We start from the raw sequence: 15,880 nt of genomic DNA, 5'->3' as shown, positions 1-15,880 counted from the left end.
ACTGCAGAGCTTGTGGTTCCAAGAGTATCCAGAGGTGTGTGTTCACACTTACCCAGCTGCCAGGGCAAAATCTCCTTGGTTTTTTGATCCAGTTTGGTGCAAATCCCCACTTTAATGCTCAGCGATGTGTCATGGTGAGAAATCAGCCTCTGCAAAGGGTCTCTGAGGCCAAAAAGCCTTGCTGCTCTGAAGGAGGGCCATTAGGAAGGTGGGCTGACCTCCTGGAGTGTCCTGCCAACCCCTGCAATCCCTGCCACATCCCCTAACCACCCCTCACCCAAACTCAAGCTACACAAACTTAGCACAAATTCCCTGTGCTGCCTCCTCAGAGCTGCTAATCAGTGCCATGCCTTGCTCCTTGTTTTTTTCCAACAACATGGTGCATCCTGTGCTTGCTTGATCCACTTGGGGACCAGGGTGGTGCTGAAACCCTTAGTTGCTCCTTTTGAAGTGGATTTTATCCTTTCTGCCCCATGTGTGGTTTTTCCTGTGCTGGAAGGGCTGGATTTCCAAACAGACACTGCGGAGCCTGGCTTGTCCAACAACTTTTTTAACGAGGCTTTCCAAAAGTTTCAGGCAGGAAGACCTAAATATTAATGCTCCTAGGAAAACAAGGAACTTGCACTGCTGCTGCTGATCAGTTCATGATTTCCAGAGGTGCTGCAGCTCCTCAGATAAGGCTGGTGTGTGTTTTTGTGTTCAGCAGTGATTCAGGTTTAGCTGCGTGCATCATTAAGGCTGTGAGAAGTGTCTCTGTTGCTGTTGTGTCTACAGATGGGCATGCAGATCCCATGGAATAATTTATTCCTGTTGTTCAGGCAAAGTGCGTGAGACAAGGAGAAGAGATGAAGTCCGGGAAGAGAAAATTGAGGTGGTGGTGTAAGGCTGGCAGAGGTGATCGAGCTGGTGGTGAAAAATAGCAACAGCAAAACGAGCGGGTTGGCAGCTGCCAAAAGCAATTTAATTTGCTGACCAATATCCCCTGGGCTGCATTTCCATGCTCATTCCACAGCCTGAACATTCCTGATCTTCCCAATCTCTCTTATTTCTCCTGGTGCCTAAAAATCCAGCGCGGCACAATCACTTGTAACTAAAGGTAATGGCAGCTCCATCCTGGCTCCCAGACCCGTGGGAATGCACAGAGGTTGCCCCTTCTCTGCGGGATAGCTCCGAGATCCCCTGGGATTTTCCCAAACTGCTCTGGTTGGGATGGGTATAAGATAAATATCAAACCTTGAGAGGACACTGTGAGCCTGGAGGTCAGGAGTGAGAGCCCTCAGTCTGATCCAGAGGTCACAGATGAAGCCCGGACGTGGCCACATCTTCCAGGCAGGAGACAAAACCCTATTTTGGGACCCCGACTAGAAGGACACTAAGGGGCTGGAGCGTGTCCAGGGCAGGGAACGGAGCTGGGAAGGGGCTGGAGCCCCAGGAGCGGCTGAGGGAGCTGGGAAAGGGGCTGAGCCTGGAGCAGAGGAGGCTCAGGGGGGACCTTGTGGCTCTGCACAAGTCCCTGACAGGAGGGGGCAGCCGGGGGGGTCGGGCTCTGCTGCCAGGGAACAGGGACAGGACAAGGGGAAAGGGCCTCAGGCTGGGCCAGGGGAGGCTCAGCTTGGACAGCAGCAGGAATTTCCCCATGGAAAGGGTGCTCAGGCCTTGGCAGGGGCTGCCCAGGGAGCTTTGGAGTGCCCATGCCTGGAGGTGTCCAAGGAAGGGCTGGAGGTGGCACTCAGTGCTCTGGGCTGGGGACAAGGTGGGCATCGGGCACAGCTTGGACTCCATGGGCTGGGAGGGCTTTTCCAGCCTCAGTGATCCTGGGATTCTGTGATTAAGTGGAAAACCAAACAGCAGAAAGTTTTTTTGCATTGCAGACAGAGTATGATGATCACTTAAATACAATCCATGAGGTAGAGGGAGGCACTGGAGGAAAGAAGAAAAAGAGAATAGGGCAGTGTTTCAAGCTACAAAATCCAGCTCCTGCTCTGCACTGCAAAATTTGGAAAGGTTTTATTGATTTAAGGCAATGAGCTCCTCGCTACAGTTCAGGAAGCAGCTTTTTAATTCTATTTAATACTAGAATTCATTGATTGCTTCCTATTAAGCATTTCTGTGGACTACATGGTTTCGTAGACTTAAAAGATCAGGTTTCTTAAACTCTGAGTACTCCAGAGCTGCAGAAATGCTCCTAAGCTGTGAGCAGGTGTCTTCTGAGGTAATTAGTCTGAAATCCACCTGAGACCCACCAGATGAAATGCAAAAGGCTGTAAGCATTCAGAAAGATTTAGCTGCACTTTCCCACTCTTAACCTTGGCTTAAAAACTCCCTCAGCTGCTCCTGGGGCTCCAGCCCCTTCCCAGCTCCGTTCCCTGCCCTGGACACGCTCCAGCCCCTCCGGGGCTCTCTGGCCAGGAGGGCCCAGAACTGGACACAGCCCTGAGGTCCCTCAGCAGGGCCAGCACAGGGGACGGGCCCTGCCCTGGGCCTGTGGCCACCCCATGGCTGGCCCAGCCCAGCGGCCATTGGCCTCGTGCCCCCCTGGGCATCCCTCGGCTCCTGTCCAGCCGCTGGCACAGCACCCCCAGGGCCTTTCCCGACGGGCCCTTTTGTTATAAACGGCCCAGATCCGCAATGGATATGAGTTATTAAAATTTACTGAGAACGCAAAAAACCCATTCGCAAAGCCGAAGGCCAGCGCTGCGAGCCCAGCGGGCTGCCAGAGGCTCGCTCCGGACGCGGCGGATCGGCCTTTTCCCGCCTCGCGCCTGAGGCGCAGCAACCCCGGGCCCTGCGTGGCCACGCCCCCCTGTCAATCTCCTGCGAGCCCGCGCTTTTCTGCCGCTGAGGCGATCGGCGTTTGCGGCGCTCAGCGCTGCCCTCGCTCCTCTCGTGGCGCTGCTCCCGCAGCCCGGCCGGCAGCAGCTCGCTCCCCACAGAACGGGCACTGCCACAGGAACCCACCCAGCCGCCGCCAAACCAAACCTGTACCATCAAAGCCCCCCCGACAGCATTAAACCTTTAACATCTATATTAGACCTTTGATATTTCCACCGGATAATATCAGAATACCCAACATTATAGTCCCTAATATAACCGATAATAGAACTCATAATTAATACAACATATGGCGAAAGCCAACCTTCAAAAATCATTCCTAACGCTTTCCAGCCCCTCTGCCGCAGCCTGGAGCTGCAGGGCTTGGGGTGAGCCCAGGGCAGGACGCGGCACTTGGCCTTGCTGAACCTCAGCCCATGGATCCAGCCTGTGCTGATCCCTCGGCAGAGCTTCCTGCCCTCCAGCACACCCACACTCCCACCCAGCCTGGTGTCCTCCTGAACCGACTGAGGCTGCACTCGATCCCCTCATCCAGCTCATCACTGAACAGGACTGAAATTAAACAGGACTGAAAGCTCCACCATTGCCCCACTTCCCTCTGGCTCCTCTTTGAGACCTTTCCCACTTTCTGCTTTTAGAGAAATGCTCAAATTTGTTGCTTTAGAGTTGCAATGAGCTCTTTCAAAAGGACCCACGTTGGACTGTTTCCCCTTGTAAATACTTAAAAATAATTGTCTTACATATATTTTTATTTCCTGAGGCCGGTTTTCTTCCCCCGGCTTTTTTCCTGGCTGGGGAAGCATTTCTAAACCCACCACTTCGAATTCTGTCTTTCCATGCCACAGTGACAAAAGAGAGTGTCTGCCCCAGTGCCACAAAGTGTCCCTGAGGGAACTATCAGCACCCTGGTATCATTCTGTAAATCCCAGTCTAATTCCAGCAGAATTTCTTCCCACAATTGGGATGTGGTAAGATATGAGATCTGTCAGTGATTCAGAGCAAACCTTTCGCTGGAGCTGTATGATTGGAAGGATGTGTGTGGGGTGAGCAGCTCGGGAGAACGCCTTTGTAATCATCCCTCGGAGGCACCTTGCTGCGTGTTCTCTGCAGCCTGCTTGGGAAGGAGGAAGTGATGGTTAATCCCATAGGAATGTCACCTCTACACTCCTCTTTACACCTGTGCTTCTCCTCTTCCCAGCACACCTGGCTTGTGCTGCCCCTCAGAGACAACCTTGGGAGCTTTCTTTGCCAGAGGAAGTCATCCCTAGGGATGGTAGGCTCAGGTGGCTTTAGCAAGGCAGGGTGGGGAGGAGAACTGCGGGTTATAAAAGGATCTAAATCCATTGGAGATGGTCTAAAGGAGGAACATGGGGATGGGGAAGGGCCATACAAGGAGAGGCTGAGGGAACTGGGATTGTTCACTGGAGGAGACTGAGGTCAGACCTCACCAGGGTCCCATCTCTGCTCCCTGGGACAGGGACAGCACCCAGGGAGCGGCTGGAGCTGGGCCAGGGCAGGCTCAGGCTGAGATCAGGGAAAGGTGCTTCCCCCAGAGGGTGCTGGGCACTGCCCAGGCTCCCCAGGGAATGGGCACGGCCCCGAGGCTGCCAGAGCTCCAGGAGCGTTTGGACAGCGCTGCCAGGGATGCCCAGGCTGGGGTTGTTGGGGTGTCTGTGCAGGGCCAGGGGTTGATGATCTTTATGGATCCCTCCCAGCTTGGAATATTTCACGATTCTCTGATCTGCTTGTGATTGAAGCTCAGAGCTGGCTGCTCCCAGGGCAGGCTGAGCTCTTCATCCTTCCCTCTCGCTTTACAGGCCTATGCTTGAAGGAGAACTGATTCACCAGCAACATCTGCTCCCATTGCCCTGCTTCCCAAGCGGCTGTGCCTTGTGGGGTGTCCCACATCCAGGAATTCTGATTAGGAAGAGGTAAAGAAAGGTTTAAACAGGTGAGTGAGTCATGGTGGGCTGGAGAATCGAAGAATAATCTTCTCCGAGTCGTAGGTGGATGAGATTCTTGCAACATCTGAGTTGCAGACGGCTGGAGACTTCCCTGGACCTCTCCCAGTATTCACCTCTCTGTTAAAAACTCCCTGTCACTCCTTATCCTGCTCCTGCAGAACGTGGGATCTGGTTCCTAGTGGTTTTCATCACTTGGAGGATGGTTATCGTGTGTCTCCTCTGCCCAGCCCTTCTCAGGTAACCTGGAATGGGTGAATGGGGTTATTCCAGGTGGATGCTGCAGGAGCAGCTCTCTGGACGCGCTCCAGCTGGTTCTTACTTCCAGGAAATGTGATGTGCAACACAGGATCCTGCACTCTGGCTGAGACCTCCTGGATACAGAATAAAAACACCTGGTAGAACATCACCTTTTCCAGCTGAAAGTTGAGATGTTCTGCTGCAAAATGATAGAAAAGGGCTGCTTTTCTTACATTTCTTAAAAAGAAATTAGGAAAAAAATGTCTGAGATGGAAAGGAGACGGGTTATTATCACTTTAATTTCAAGCAGCTTCACATAAAATCTCTTTCTCCTTTCTAAGGAGGTTTTATATTGTGCCAATTCTGTTGGTGTCTGAGTAATTCCCTGGGTGTAGAATCACGGGATAGGGAACAGTTTGGGTTGGAAAGGACCTTCAAGCTCCTCCAGTTCCATACCCTGCCACCTTCCACTATCCCAGGATGTCCGGGTGTCCCTGCCCATGGCAGGGGTGGACCAGGATGAGCTTGAAGGTCTTTTCCAACCCAACTCATGTTGGTATTCCATGATCTTCCAGTGCATTTATAAATATCCAAGAGCAAACCTGCTGTCATATTTCTTTCCAATGACCAAACATTATTAATTTATTAATATTATTTAATGAAAAATAAAGCAATTTAGGAGCTTTTATTAAAATACCTGCCAGCAGTACGGTGGAAACTCTTCCTGCCTGGCCCTGGGTGTGTGCATGGGTGATTCAGGCGAATGCTTATAAAAATGGACAAATAATTGCTCAACTTACTTAATATTGAGATTTATGAATGAATCTCTTGTGAGGAAAAAAGCCGAAGCTGTGGTTTTGGTGGCCCTCGGGCCATCGTTTCTCAACTGGAATGTTGAGGCACACACCAGAAAGCCTTGGGATGAAAAACAAGGAGCAGCCTGAGCAAGGTTAGGAAAGGGAAACTGAGCTGTGAAATTGCTGTGGTTGGGAAAATGAGCCATAAGCTCCGTGGAAAAGGCTGGACTGCTCCAGGGATGAGGATCTCAGCCCTACAAATACCCTGGGGAGAGGAGGAAGATGAAACTGGAGAGTGGGAATGAGGGGTTTGTTGTGTCATGTCTTGGGATTAGTGGGTTATTCCGCCAGGGGCAATCCCATCCCTACTTCCTTTCATCCAACAGCTGCCTCCGAGCAGGTGGGATGTCCCAACTGCAGGGAATAGCTGAGGGAGGAGGAAGTTTGTGAACAGGGAAGGAATCTCTTGGCTCTTCACCAGGGCTGTGGAAGCCCTAGAGAGAATGGGGTCTCTTTCCTTAGCCCTCTCCCCAGTTCCTATCCCGTTATCGCCCTTCCCAAGGCAGGGAAGGTGTTCCTGAGCCCTCCTCCCCAGAGCAGCAAAAATCAGTTTTTATGAAAGCTCAGGACTGGTTCTGCTGAAAGAACCTCAGATTTATCTGTCACTGATCAGCTGTGATGAAATTGTGGGAGATTCTGGATCTCTTCAAGCTCCCTGAGCCTTCAGGAGACCAGTCTGGGAATCTGACTCTAAACTTGACTTCTCTCTTTAGCTCTCAGAAGTAAAAAAGAGAGGTGGTAAAAAGAGAATAGTTTTAGATGGGATATTGGGCAGGAATTGTTCCCTGGGAGGGTGGGCAGGCCCTGGCACAGGGTGCCCAGAGCAGCTGGGGCTGCCCCTGGATCCCTGGCAGTGCCCAAGGCCAGGCTGGACATTGGGGCTTGGAGCAGCCTGGGACAGTGGGAGGTGTCCCTGACATGGCACTGGATGGAATTTTGGAGCTTTGGGGTCCCTCCGACCCAAACCATTCCATGACTTTAGGGAATATGATGGGAATACTTTGGTTTATCAGCAGCCTGAAGAGATAAAACACACGAAATCTTCCACACGGATTTCAGAGAGGATTTGTTAAGGGGTTTGAGGGAGATTTTCTGATTTTTGCAGGGTTTCTTTCACTCAAAATAGGCTACAGCCAGTATCTCAGTCTGGTTTTAGATGAACCCATGGCATGGTAAGGCAGCTGCTCTGTAATTATTCGTAAATGAAGTCAATCAGCAGCCAATCCCTGGCTCCATGCCATGATTGGAAAAAGAGGGAGCTGGTGACGTAGCAATTGCCTCCAGGTATCCAGCTTTTGCCACCAGACAGTTCCCAAAGAACTTGAGTAATCAAAAATATCCTTTGTTGCAACCTCTGGATTTTTACCCATCTCCAAAGTGTTGTAACCGTGCATTAATGTGCAAGCAGGTGTATTCCTACTGCTGTCCCCAGGGAGAAAGGGATGGAGCTCTCCAACCTCTTCTCTCCTTTTCCAAGCCAGCTGCTCCCAGTGAACACATTCATAGCAAGGGAAATGTGAGAGCTCTCCCTGCATTTGAATTTGAATCGTTTCACATGAATTTCCAGTAGCATTTCACCTGAAATAATTAAAACATCACATCTATGTCTTGGTGAAAGATAAGAGGAATCTAATTTAAATCCAATTTCAGGATAATGCCTGCTTTTTGTGCCCTGCTTATCTGCTGCAGAAGTTGGGGGAATTCTGCTGAATTTCTGCTTGCCTTCCCTTCTCTCTATTTCACTTTTTTTTCTGGCACTGCCCTAAAAAGGAACAGTGCAGAGAACCACATGAAAATCCTATTGATTCTGGTGAAACCTTGAATTATCCCAGAACTGCTGCTTTTATTGGTAGAAGATAAATCCTAATAGATAAAGCTGGAGTGCTCCAGACAGACAAGGCCCCTAAACACGCAGTGTTGTGCCCTGGAGGGCCGTGTTTCATCTTTGCAGAGCAGATTAGAGCTGCTGCTGAGTTCTGTCCTGAGATCCACACGGGGCTGTCAGGTGAGTTTTTTATGTCTTTACATCGCCCCTGTGGAAAACAATGTCCAGTGAGGGGTAGAGAAGGGAGGAAGTGCCTCCTTCTAAAGTTATCTGCAGCAAAAAAATGCAAACTGGGGGGGGCTTTGGGAAAAAATACCGATGGATATCTGTGTAGGGAACGGTGGGAAAGGTGACAGCAGAACATTGCACCCTGCCCAAAGTGGGAGAACTGGGCGTGCTTGGCACTGAGGAGGGAGATGAAATAACGGAAAACTTGCCAAATCCTTGAACTTTTTTGCTATTTATTAATGATGAAGTCAAGCTGATCAAGGGCTGGTGTAATACCGTTACCGCACTGGGAAGTTCGGCCATGTGCATTTCCCTCTGGTGTCCCTGCTGGAGCTTTCCTGGAACTGCTTCCCAGCTCCCCGAGCTCGCTCCCAGCGCTCTGGAGCTGCTAAATTTCAGCTGGAGAGGGTGGGGAGGTAATTTTTTTCCTCAATATTTTTCTCTTCTTTTCTCAAAGCCGGACTTTGTTTGCAGAACCCCAAACCCCGTGAGGAAACAGCCGCTCCCAGAGTGTCAATCTCTGTGCATTCCCAATTAAGCTGCCAACCTCAGCATGGTGGGTTTGGGTGTCAGTCACGGAATATCCTGAGCTGGGATCCGTCAGGATCATGGATCCAACCCCTGGCCCTGCCCAGACTCGCCAACAATCCCACCCTGTGTCTGGGAGCGGTGTCCAAACGCTCCTGGAGCTTTGGCAGCCTCGGGGCCGTGCCCATTCCCTGGGGAGCCTGGGCAGTGCCCAGCACCCTCTGGGGGAAGAGCCTATTCCTCATATCCAACCTTTTGCTGCACATACAGAAATATTGGGGGAAAGGGCCAAAATGCGAGTGCTGAGGGGTTTTGAGTGTTTTCAGTCTGTGGATAGAAAGCACAGCTTGCTCTGGGAAAAATCCACCTGCTTGCTTAAAGCCCAGCTTAGAGGGAGTGGTTTTAGTCCAGCAGTGCAGCCTCCTCATGCCAAACAAAATAAAAACTCTGGGACAAGCTGGTGTTTAATAATCCCTGGATATGGAGCTGCTACTCCGAAATGAGCACCTCACACAGTTTTGAGATGTGGAATCAGAGAATGAGAAGTTTTCTAGCAAATTTATGCCTTTTTTGGTTGGTTGTAGCTTTTGTTGTTTGAGGAGGGTATGGACAGAACCTGACACAGCTCCTCACCTCAAAAAAAATTATTTTAGCCCTCTAAATCTGCTGAAGTGAAGGATTTAGGAGGATGGAGTTGTAGGTTTTGATCCTCCTTCTCACCTCTTCCTGGGCTGCTTCTGATCTCAGCCACCAAGGCTGGGTGAGGAGTGTGAAGCAGCTCATCAGAGGGGGATGAAAAGCCTGGCTCTGGAGAGATGGACAGCCAGCAGGAGGGACAGATGAGAGTGAGGAGGAATCAAAGGGTAAAAGGTGTGAGAGACAGGCAACAGGGGTGGGAAGGGCAGATAAAACGGGCAGAATCATCAGGGGCTGCTGATGAGGGAAAAGCTGAGCCAGGCAGAAATCCTTGTAGGAGATGTTTTGTCTTCCAGCTGTTCTCACTGGGAAATACCTGGAGTAGGAAGAGAGGTGAAACAAAGGCTCTCTTGGCTGCAGAGTCTCCTGCAAATCTGAGCTCCTCCGGGGAGAGGGGACTGTCAGATGTGTGTGAGAAATGGGTGAGAGCAACCACAGAATCCCAGGGTGGTTTGGGTTGGAAAGAACCTCAAAGCCCATCCAGTGCCACCCCTGCCATGGGCAGGGACACCTTCCACTGTCCCAGGCTGCTCCAAGCCCCAGTGTCCAACCTGGCCTTGGACACTGCCAGGGATCCAGGGGCAGCCCCAGCTGCTCTGGGCACCCTGTGCCAGGGCCTGCCCACCCTCCCAGGGAACAATTCCTTCCCAACATCCCATCCATCCCTGCCCTCTGGCACTGGGAAGCCATTCCCTGTGTCCTGTCCCTCCATCCCTTGTCAAGAGTCTCTCTCCATGTTTCCTGTAGCTCCTTCAGGCACTGGAAGGCCACAGTGAGGTCACCCCAAAGCTTCTCCTCTTCAGGCTGAACAATCCCAGCTCTCCCAGCCTTTCCTCCCAGCAGAGCTGCTCCATCCCTCTGCTCATCCTGGAGCCTCCTCTGGACTCTCTCCAGCAGCTCCAGGCCCTCCCTGTGCTGGGCCCCAGGGCTGGGGCAGCTCTGCAGGTGGGGTCTCACCTGAGCACAGGGGCACAGGGGCAGAATCCCCCCTCCCCTGCTGTCCCAGAGGTGACAGAAAACACATCTCAATTTTCTATTCAGTCCCACTCCTGTTTTCCACATTTATTTGTGTGATAGAGCAGTGGGATGCTTATGGAAGCATCAGAGGCTTCCAGAGGGGGCCCTGGCAAACTCTGCAGTCCTGGATATGCAACAGCAAACCTGAGAGAGGTTGTACCCAAAAATCCCATGTTCCTAGACCTGTATTTTTTTTATATCTCCCATCATTTCTGGTTTGGCAAAGCAGTCTCCCCACAGAAGGTTCCTTGGGAGGGGCAGATCAGAGGATCAAAGGAGTCAAAATGTGGACTCAGAGCTTGCCAGGCTAGTGAGATTGGTGAGCCAGGAATTTGTTTGCACCCAGGTCCCCTGTGGGCTCTGTCAGGATTGATCCAGCACCTTTGGGGAGCCCTGCATTAACAGAAGCTCACTTTTGAACACAAACACCCACTTAATGGAATAATCCTGAATTTCAGGGCTCCTCTGAGATGGGGATCTCTGTCTCAATACCTTTGACAGCAGAAAATTGAGGGTTTGTTGGTTTTTTGCTTGGGTGTTTTTTGTTGTTGTTGTTGTTGTTTCTCCGCTGTGTTTTTGCCTAGGCCTCCACTAATTAAGCAGTAATTTAGCTGCTTACACTTTGAAGTTTCATTCACTACCTGTCCTGTGTTAAGTCAACAAAAGGCTACATCTAAGGCAGCGAGGCTCAGGCCATCACTTTTTTTTTGCTCTTTGGCTGCCTAATTAAGTGTAATTACTTTATTTTGTGCTGGGCTTCATACTCGTACCGTTGCCTTGTAATAATTGAAATTGCCTGGATGCTGCGGGGGGACTGTTTGACGCCAGAGAGGAGACGTTCCCGCTGTCCTTCCCTGGAATAGCATGGAAGTGCAAAGCACAGAGCCAGCATTTCCCTACCTACTCATTAGCTGCCCTGGAGGAGAAGCACCAGAGAGGCGCTGCTTTTATAGGGCCAGGATGTGTAACGGGGCTGCTGCCGTGCCTAAAAATAGCCTGTGCTGTTGGGGACAAGCTGGGATTAGCCACAGAGGGAATCCTGCGTGTTTAAAGGAGTGACCTTCCCGTGGCACGGCAGCTTTGCATCCGCTCCCTTTTTATTCCGTAATTATGACAGATCAAAAGCAGCGCGCTGCCACTCGTTATCTCTCTCAAGAGGGGGATTTGAAGAATTACTGTCCTCCTGACAAGCAAAACACCCCTGCTGCTTCTATTTGGGAGATCAAGCAGCCACCCTAACCCCTCCCCAGCCAAAAAAATCACCTGCATTTCATTTTTCCCCCTCGCGCATGAGGAAAAGTTGCTGCAGGAGGAGTAAATGAGTGCCCAGCATGGTTAATGAGCTCGGAGAGAGCTCCCTGACCCACGGAGCAGCCTGGATTTGGAGCCAGGCTTTAATGATTAATCACATGGGAAATGTAGGCTCAGTAGCACTAATAATAGGGGTGGCTTTGGCTCTGTGCTGGCCGGGGACACCGGAGCATCCTCGGAGCCCTCCCTCTCCTCAGTGGTGCCAGCAGGTCTATGCTGAGCAGTTAAAACTAACTGCAGATCTAAAGTCTCCCAAGCTGCACTCGAGTTTAAAGAGGAAGGGGGGAAAGGGAAAAGGGGAAAAAAAAAAAAAAAAAAAAGCCAACACAAAAAGCCAAACAACTTCTGGCTTTCTACAGGCCAGATAATTTGTGGAGTGTTCGGAGGAACATCACAAAGCATACAAATGGAAAAACAATTAATCAACTTAATGGAAAAGAGGGATGAGGCTGGGTCTCTGCAGAAGCAATGTCACAGCAGCATTTGGGTCCTAACAGGAAGCAGGAGTTCAGTCAGAGCTGGTTCGATATCAAATGGCTTTGGGGGGGCAGGGAAGACTGAGTTTTCATGGCAGTTTTGTGGGGGGCAGCAAGACAAAAATCAGGGATTTGCTGGGGGGGGGTCAGTTTGGTTGTGGGGCTGTTTGTTGGAGCATTTAAACACTCAAGAAAGCCCGATTCCTGCCACATGTTGTTCTGATTTCAACACCTCAGGCTGGCTAGGCCTGAATTATAAAGAGAATTCTTTGCCTCTGTGCCTGTTCTTGGCATCCAGTCCTCGGAGTTTATCCTGTCGGTGGCAGAGGGCACAGGTCACTGGTTAAAAACAGGGAGATATTGGGCAAATGTTTGCTTTTTCCTTATGGAATAGGATTTGAGGCTGTTTAGGGAATACAGGGATGGGGGACTGTATATTCAGCTGACCCACTTTGTGTTTAGGACCCTATCGGGAGAGTGTTTGGATGAGGGCTGAGGATGAGAATGTTCATCTCCACCATGAAAAGCATCTCAGTTTTACCCAGCACATAAGCTAAACCACATAAATTCCTTTTTTGTTCTCTTTTATCCTACATTTCCACTCTCTCAGAGCCCTGTTTGCCGTCTCATGATGGCACAAGCAGGGGAAGCAGGGAGCCTGTGGGTCTGTGCTCGATTTCAGGCGCAGGGACATCATTAATGATTAACTTCCCTCGCTGAATGCCAATTTAAATCCGGTCCATTTAGAACGTTGCGAGCGCAAAGCCCTCAGAATCAGGCTCACATCACCAGATTCATTTGGGGATGAGCTGAACAAGGTTGTGCTGGCAGAGCTTCAGGGGGATGCTCTGCATCGTCCTTTGGAGAGCCGAAGGAATCCATCCAAATTTATATTTATATAAATAAATTTATATTTATATAAGTATAAATATGCATTTATAATATTTTATATTTTTGAGAGAGAGGGACTTTGGACAGGGGCCTGGTGCCAAGGGGGAATGGCTTCCCATGGATAGAGGGCAGGGTTAGGTCAGATATTAGGAAGAAATTCTTCCCTATGAGGGTGCTGAGGTGGTTGGAATTTTGTTTCCCTTATGCTTTGTTTTCCACGGATCGATGTTGAACTTGATCTGACACTTCACTGCCCAGGTTTTGAGTCTCAGACAGACCTTCAGCAGCTCTCAGGGAGGTGAGAAAGTTGGGAGGCTGAGAGCTGGGGCTGCTCAGGAGAAGAGAAGGTTGTGTGGAGAGCTCACAGCTCCTTCCAGGGTCTCAAGGGATACAGGGAAACTGGAGAGGGACCCTGCAGCAGGAACTGGAGGGACAGGACACAGGGAATGGCTTCCCACCAAAAAGGGGGAAATTTAGTTTGGAGGGTGGGCAGGCCCTGGCACAGGGTGCCCAGAGCAGCTGGGGCTGCCCCTGGATCCCTGGCAGTGTCCAAGGCCAGGTTGGACATTGGGGCTTGGAGCAGCCTGGGACAGTGGAAGGTGTCCCTGCCCATGGCAGGGGGTGGGATGAGATGATCTTCAAGGTCCCTTCCAACCCAAACCCTTCAATGATTGTGTGATTATCAGCCCTTGTTATCTTAACTCACCAAGGGTCATTAGCAGACATTCCCATCTCCCTGCTCAGGGGTGTCAAATAAGGCTAATTAGTCAAATATAAAGGGGATCAGTCCATTTGCACACCAGCTCTTTGGGAGGTGGTTCCTAGCTGGGTGTAGGGACTGTTTGCCCCCCCAAATGTTACTTGGTTTGTTACCCACTGCTACATTTGAAACAGTGATTTGGACCCAGCATGGCACTTGTGAGGCCCCAAGAAATCTCCCCACCAGCTCTTATCCCAGTGGATGTAGGAGAAGCATTCCCACCCTCTCCCTCCCGTGGATTTCTGTGTGTGGACGAGATGTGAAGGCAACACCCAGATCTCCGCGTGCCTGGAGCCGACGGGCCTCGGCTTGAAGATCAAAAAGGCAACCCCCAAATGCTTCCAGCCCCTGTGTCCTGTTCCCAGCAGCTGGGATTGATGGGCTGCTCCCCAGGAGAACAACAAAGCCTGAGCTGGGCCTTTAACAAATTGCCAGGGGCAGGAGGGGAGGGAGGATAACAGAAGGAGAAGGATGGTGCCTTTAAATGAGGAAGGAAAAGGAAAAGACAATGCTTGCAGGGTTTTAATTGCACGAGTCTTGGGGCCAGCGAGGAAAAGGGCTCCATCCTATTGGAGCCCCACAAATGGCTCATGAAATTTCAAACCATTTCTAGAAGACCTGAGCAGTATCAAAGGGATACCAGCCCCTCAGAGCAAGGATAATTTGGGTTCTTTCAGTCTTCTCGTACTGCAGCAAATGTCCCCAGACCTGTTGTTGCCACCTTGGTTTCTGAAGGGGAACTACATGTTCTGGAAAACAGTGATTTAAAAGTAGATTTTCTTCCTACAGCTCCAAAGCCAGGTCTAGATAAGGTGTCCCAGTCAAGTAAACTCCAGCCCAGGCTTTGATAAACTCCATCTTTCTGGGAGGAGCCAGTGGGGGCAAGTTAAGTCTCACATTTTTTCAGCTCTTTCAGGGAAACCCCATGTGTGTCCCAAATCCCAGTTAATACAGATTTGAAAGATTTGAAAGATTTGAAAGAGTTGAGTTTGGCAACTAAAAGTGCTGTGGGATGAGAGGGAAGGTATTTACATGGGGAGTAATTAATTAAAGACAGGAAAAACTGAGCAGGAGTGAGCACCCAGCCTTTGGCAAGGAGAGATGTCACCAACAGGTGCTTAAAGGATTTGAGCAAGGATTCAGTGCTCTGAGAAATAAGTGGGAGAACCATGGGGTGGAAAAGTTTGTTGATGACATCAAGTTTTACCCCCTCCAAGTTTTTTAGGGGGATACAGTTGAGGGGCAGCTCCCCTGGGATGCAAATGGGCTTTGAGAGTGAAGCACTCCTGTGGGAAGACACAAAAATCAGCAGAACTGAAGCTACAGGAGAGGCTAGGGGAAGGGCATTCCGGATCTTAGACTGGAAAAACACTCAGGAGGATCCGATAGAACTGTGTGAAAAAAGGAGTGGTCAGCGGGGTTAGATGGGATATTGGGAAGGAATTGTTCCCTGGCAGGGTGGGCAGGCCCTGGCACAGGGTGCCCAGAGCAGCTGGGGCTGCCCCTGGATCCCTGGCAGTGTCCAAGGCCAGGCTGGACACTGGGGCTTGGAGCAGCCTGGGACAGTGGAAGGTGTCCCTGCCCATGGCATGGGATGAGCTTTGAGGTCCCTTCCCACCCAAACCATTCTGGGATTCTCTGACTTCAAACCAACTCTTTAATACCATTACAAATATACTTTTTTTTCCCTTTTCCCTTTTTGACCAGTTATCCAAGTTCTGATCCAGGTCTCCGAGTCTGCTTGTGTGGTGTCTGCCAACATCTTTGGTGGCACTGCAGAGTGGAAGGGCTCCCAACAGCTGGAAGGTCTGTATGCGTTTTAAGGTTCTGTGCACACTCAAAAAACCCGTTAGCTGACTGGTTTTTCACAGCAGCATATCAGTCTTGGAGCAGTTGCAGGAGAAAGGACTTAATATTGAATTTTCTTGCCTTTAAATTTGAATTAGAAGGATGTACTGCTGCAGCTTTGTATTTTCAAATGCAGCTCCAAAAATACCACACAGACACTTTGAGATACTTCCCTTGTAATTGTAATGTCTCTCTCGGCAACTGGGCTGCATTATAAAGATGTATCGTGGCTGCGCTGAGGGTGCTTGTTCCACCAAAAACAATCCTCATTAAAGCCAGATTCGATATTAATAACTGCTTGTTCTTTTGGGAAACTGAAATTGCTCTTATTGAAAAAGCTGAAGTAACTCACCCTTTTTTTCTTTTTTCCTTGTGAATTCCATCCTCCTTCTCTACAGGGGGAAAAAATT

Source organism: Corvus moneduloides, chromosome 8, assembly GCF_009650955.1.
Source record: "Corvus moneduloides isolate bCorMon1 chromosome 8, bCorMon1.pri, whole genome shotgun sequence".
NCBI lineage: Eukaryota > Metazoa > Chordata > Aves > Passeriformes > Corvidae > Corvus > Corvus moneduloides.
The sequence above is the reverse complement of the archived record's forward strand: the minus strand, read 5'-3'. Positions refer to the sequence as shown.